This window comes from Adiantum capillus-veneris, chromosome 4, assembly GCF_014529385.1.
Source record: "Adiantum capillus-veneris isolate H3 chromosome 4, ASM1452938v2, whole genome shotgun sequence".
Taxonomy (NCBI): Eukaryota; Viridiplantae; Streptophyta; class Polypodiopsida; order Polypodiales; family Pteridaceae; genus Adiantum; species Adiantum capillus-veneris.
In genome coordinates this window covers 171,490,234-171,496,728 of record NC_140934.1, presented here as the reverse complement: position 1 = coordinate 171,496,728, position 6,495 = coordinate 171,490,234, and positions in this window count along the sequence as shown.

Genomic DNA, 6,495 nt, shown 5'->3' with positions numbered 1-6,495 from the left:
TATGCTTGTAAAGGACCATATAGAGTATGTGAAATTACCCCACAAGGTACCCTTCATGTGGAAACTCTTGATGGAGTTGAAACCATTGGATTCCTCAATGGGAGTAAATTCAAAAGATATTATGATCCTTTAAGCCAAAAAGAACTACGGGCCATTCATCAAAAGAAGGCCGCCAAAGCACAAACCGAGTTAAACAAGTTACAAGCTCAAGCTGAGGCTAAGGAGCGACAACAACGTATAAGACAAAAACGAGAGGCTAACCTTAGAGTCACAAATGCATTCCACGTGGAAATCGAAGAGGATGGGTTGGACTCTGACACACCTCTACGATACCCTATTGAGTTAAATAGTGCCTATGGAAAAGTGCTATATAACGCCTTATTGGACACGGGTGCTAAATATAATCTGCTATCCTATGGGGTGTGGTGTCAGTTAGGGAAGCCACCTCTATCTGAGAGTATTATCCAAGTCAAGGGTGTCAACAAGAAAAAAACTACGGTTTTTGGAATCTGGCACACTTCTGTCAGTTATGACAATGGAATTGTAGCTCAAGACTTTTTGGTCATGCCTACTAGAACTATGGAGGGTAATATAAACCTAGGCCGCACGTGGATGATAGCCACCAAATGCACTATTGATTGGGGGAATGGGGGTGTTACAACGCAAAAACCAACTCTTAGCCCTACCACTCAAGCCATAGTCCCTGAGATATTGCCTAAGGAAATAAAACCCAAGACATTGCATGTCCAGGAGGTTGAACCATACGTCCCCATAGCCCAACTCTCTAGAGCTTCAACTGATGTAGTTGAAAGAAAGCTTGAGACACACAAGAACCATTCTCATATAACAGAGAAAATATACAAGTGGGTCCCTAAAGCCTCTGTAGTGAGCATGGTTGATGCAAAAAAACGGAAACCTAGTAAGAACCGTCCCACTCACTCCAAGAAATGTAAAGAAACGTTGCGTTGGATTCCTAAACGACTATTGGAAGCCCAAGGATACTATGAAGGAAATGATCAAATCTGGGTGCCCAAACGTAAAGTGTACTCTTACCTGTCACCTGGCCCATGTAAACCCAATCCTGTGGCTCCAAAACAAATTGAAAATCGCGGAAAGGAAAAAATCATGGAATGTTACACACCCGATCTAGAGCTAGTTTGGGTACCAAAGAAAGAACGATTTGTTCCACCTAGCTCAGGAACAGGGAAATCAAATGAAGCTTCTTGCTCTTCATGTAGTTCCTATACGCAAATAGAAGCTTCAACACAACCTCCACCTACCACTGTACATATCCATACAAGCACGAAAGAGTTTGCACCTCCCGGGGTAAGTTCACCACCTACAACAACGTTGCAAATAAAATCATGGGAGAGTACCTTACCACCCTTGCAACTAGATGAAACGCATAGGGCGGTCGAAAACTATTGGTTAAAACCTTCACCCATAACAACTTGGAACAATTGGTTTCAAAAGGTGACGAAATCATTCCAAAAGGTATGATCTACCCAAGGAAGGGGGGAGTGTTTGCTAACATCAATCATTCACTCGCTCCCCTCTCAACCTTCCTCCCTGACCTCTCAATTCCAATCTTAGGGAATATATATATATAGCCTTATACTCACAAAAAACAAAAATAGTAAAGAGCAAGAGCGACTAGCAACGAGAGAGCACCCTATCAGATCTTACTTATAAGTCCAAATTCACCGTGTCAATTCAAGCAACACACAAAAACAACTCTTATGTTTTAAAGGCCTAACCAAATCTATCTGTCTTGTCAGAAATGGCTACTTCACCAGAGGCATGCACTTCTATTTTTGATGAAAGGTACCCTTTGTCTTTTCCTCAAGTGTTCTACGTATGCTACCCTATACTTTCTTGCGAATGGGATTTGATAGAGAGCCTTGCATGAGAGAGAAATTTTGAGGAGTTAGAATGGCTGATACGTCTATGGCTAACTAGTGATCCCTACCCAGTAGCGAATGTGTCTCCAATGGCACATGCTTATTCTTTTGCACAAGATGAGTATCCATGCATCGCGAGGTTCTTGATTAGCATGCTTGCACAAGAGGATGATGAAGAGGAACTAATAGAGACCGAGGAAGACTATGGCCTCACGGACAACGATTTTATTTATCTAGATGATGAGGATAGAGGCCTAGCCTTAGGGTGGCCACCCGGTTTATATAATATCCTCTTTCCTTGATTCTAAAAGGGGTGACAGATAGGTAGGTTAGGGGTCTAGATTGTGTTTTGAGTTTGTTTTTTAGGAGTTTTAATTTTTCACACTGACATGCCTCCTAGAGGTATAGTGCCTGTTTTTGGATGTGTTAGGTAGGACTTATATGGATCTCCATCCACATGGCTGAGGACATCTGCTTCAACAAAATGTGCCACTCCATACCTCCAAGTGTACTACTTTCCATGATTCATGTTGGTGGATATGTGTAATTGCTAATAATGATTTTTCATTCTTTGTTTGAGTGCAATAGTTATGATTGTTATCTGCCATTATAGATGTATAAATTTGTCTTTGCTTATGTTGATTGAACTCCAGTTTAATCTTATGGATGAGCCTGGAGATTAGGAGACCGTGACTTTAGGTTAACTCATTTACTTGACCACTAGGCCTAGCTAATAAAATTATCCGAGTATTTGAGACCTTAGGAATGTTTTAGGCAGAGAAAGGCTTGCTCACTCAAACAACAAAAAACACTAGTGCGAATACCAAGGAAATGGAAGCAAAAAAAAAAAAAAAAACATAAGTGCCACAAATGAAAAATCTTACGCTGGAAGAGAAATCCTGGCTTGAATTGGTACTTCACTCACATGTATTGTCTATGGTACTAGAGCCCTAGAGGTTCCCAGTGTGGGCGCTTTTCCTTGAGAAGCAAAAAACCCCGGACATACAAAATAAGCACACACGTCACATGATTGTGACCCAAAGTAAAAAAGTATTAAAAAAAAATTTAAAAAAAATTAAAGGACTTCCATTGAGCTTACAGTTAACATTTCAAGCTTTTGTTTGCAGTTGTGAGAGCGAGTTGGCTAATCAAAGCTGAAAAGCATAATTAGGGAATCTTGCATTTAGATAATCTTCTTAGCTTAGCTAGTACTAGAGTAGTTGTTTTAACCTTAGTCATAGCTAACTAATTGATAGACTCACCCATAAGCTCAAAACTCTTGATTAATTAATTTACTCAAAGTGCAATTTATTTGTCCTTAATGGCAGTCTAACATTTCATAAATCTTGCATTTACTCATTTCCACATGTACTTTACATTCCCCTCATGATTTATGGCAATATAATTCCGCTTGCTAAAACAGTGACTTTGCCTTGCAGATTCAAATCTAGATGCTCTACAACATGGACATACCAATCTTCAACTCAATAGCTTCCGAGGACGGAATCTACATCAGAAAGGGGGGCAATGTTAACCCTCGTGGCTCACGGACACCCTATCGCCTACGACGGACACTGTAACCGTATTATTTATTTAAGTAGAGTCAGGCACCGGGCTTGTCGGTCCAATAGAGAAAGGTAGAGTGATCGCCGATGAGAGGCGCACTCTAACACGAACATGCTAGGGTTAGTTGGCTAAGCATGGGCGCCCAAGTGTGAATGGGGTGAGCTCACATAAAAGCCAATTAAACCTAAAATTGAGTCATTCTCTCATTGTGCAATAGAAGCTGCTCTTGCTCCATCTCCACCTTCTCCTTCACCATCTCCTTGTGTGTGTGTGTGTGAGAGAGAGAGAAAGAGTGTGAGAGTGTATGTGCGATCGAGCGTTGCGGCGGCACGACGGCGGCGAGGCGGTTGAGCGCAGCGTAGCGGCGTCTCCCTCTTCTTCGCGGCGAGGAATCCTCTATGGCAGGAGCATAAGGCGGTGAGTGACACACCATTGCCCTCTTTGAGCTTACTAGTTAAACTAGTTGTGTGCTTGGAGCCGTCTGCGGCTCGTACATGGTGTATCGGCAAGTCCCTTGCTTCGACAGTGCAGCAAGGAGCGCACAGGCCTATCACCTACAAACGGATGGCCAAAGTGAGAATTCCAATCTTATGATTCTTGATCTACTAAAGACTTATGTTAACGATGTATATCAATGCTCACAATGGGAAAAGTATTTACCTCTGGTAGAGTATGCATACAGCAATACTGTCCATACTTCTATGGGAAAAGCACCTTTCAAAATCATTGAGGAAAGACCTAAAAGTTCCTTGCTGTTCAAAGTACATGGGAAGATCTTCGGTGTCGATGAGTATAGTCGTGACCTACAAGAATCTTTCCAAAAGATTAAGGAGGCATCTCTCAACAAAGGCAAAAGGCTACTGCTGACAATCACATAAGGGCCTTACGTTCAAAGAAAATAGCTGGGTCTTACTAAAGTTTTCCAAGGCTCGGTTGAGGCAAACGACGGGGAAAAATCCTACGGGCCATCAAAAGTATTATGCTAAATTAGCAAAAAGATATTATGGTCCTTTTTGAATTTTAAAGCCGATCAATGAGATGGCTTATCAACTCAAGTTTCCCTACCATTGGCTCATACACAATGCTTTTCATGTGAGCCTACTTAAGCCCTACAAAGGAGAGCCACCAAGTGAACCAATTATTGAAGACCCTCCTGAAATTGAAGACCAAGAAGAGGTGCTACAACCCGAAGCTATTCTTTGGCATGAAGACAAGGTATTACGACATGATAAGATTATCCAACAGTATCTTATTAAGTTCAAAAATTATCCATTTGAAGATGCTAGATGGATGCAAGGAATATAGCTTAAGGATAGTATGAACCTTGTCAATGCTTGCAATGCTACATTAGAGTAAGCAAATGTACAAATCTCTTTTGAATGACCAATGTTTTTGTCTTATAAGACTAGATCTCTTTTTATTGTGCACAAATTTAAATAGTATGCATGCTTAGAATCATGTTTGTGATGACGACGTCTCTCAAACACCAAGTAGAATTTGTCACTCTACTCGGGAGAATGAAATGGACCAAAAAGCAGACATGCTTGTGGCAACTATCTCTCCCAATCACCAAATGGATTAGTCATCCATCTTAGAAAGGTGTCATAGGGTAAAAAGGGATCCTCTACTCGCTAAGAGAAATTGACTAATGACTACGGCTTTATCTCTTCTATCTCATAGTTGAGGATGACTATGATTTCAAGAGAGATGTAACGTCATAAAATCTAATATCTAATCAACCCAAATATCTAAACAAGAACAAGGGTTAGAATATAGATATGTGCTTATAGATCTATCTCAACACTGGGCCAATGGTAAAGGGGTCCAAATGACAGATAGTCTGTCAAAGAGCAAGGCTAACCAATGGAGCTTAAAAGACCTTAGGGTTAGTTTCATTAAAGACCTCCAAAGGTTAGTGTTAAAAGTCCTTTGACCTTAGGTAAGCTAGGGCTGAGCTTGAGGTGGGAACCCGGTCCAAGCTTGAGGTGCTTTTCGTGCTTGTTGACTAAGGTTTTTGAGGTGATTATCGTGCTTGATGAATAAGGTGCTTCAGGTGCTTGCTGACCAAGATGCTTGAGGTGCTTGTCGTGCTTGCCGACTAGGGAGCTTGAGGTGCTTGTGGGAACACTACCCAAGCTTGAGGTGCTTTGTCATGCTTTGCTGACTAAGGTGCTTGAGGGTAAGGTGTTCCACAATGTCAACAAAAATCCCTACAAGGAGGAGGCGAGCCCTACAAGAAGGGGCTAGAAAGAGAACACAAAGAAAGCAAATAGGACACTTGTCAAGCTCCTTCTCATGTTGCCCTCACGGTGTGCCTAAAGCCTATTGGTTGGCGTTCCAAGGGTTCCAATGATGAATTAGTTAATTTAATTAATTGTTTTAGCATTTATCAAGTCCTCTCTCTCAAAGGGGAAAGGGGGACACTTGTCCCAAGACTACCCTTGTTGCTTGATATACTTCTTGTATGTGATTGGCTAGGCCTGGGAGGGGTTGACCAAAGCAAGAAAGGGGGCTTCTTGGGGGGTATACTCTCTCACACACACTCACAAAAATTGTCGTTGTGTGAAGTGCAAAGTTCAAGAGCTTCATCTCCTTCTCCATGCTAGTAGAGAAGTTGAGAGCCTACACTAACACTCTTGGCTATGGAATGCAAATCCAACCAAGAGCCATGCTTCAATGCTTAAGCTTACCATCTTCTCCATCTTCATTACTATGCTATTATGTATGCTAGCAACAAGAGTGATAATAAGTGAGGAACTACTTCTTTCTCCTATGGAATGTTTCTTCTTCCTCTTCCCTACCCTCATTCCCCACTAGCTCTCTCCACCTTCAAAGGTTCTTTAGGCCTTGGGATAGTTAATTCTTTTTGCAAAGTTTGTTATGCTCATGATGCATGAATCTTTTTATATTCATTACATCACCTAGATCACAAGGAACACAAAGATTGTATTGTACCAAGTCTCTCTCGATGGGAGAATCTATAATACAAATGCCTCTTAGAGGGGGGATCAGCTCCACATAAATCCCG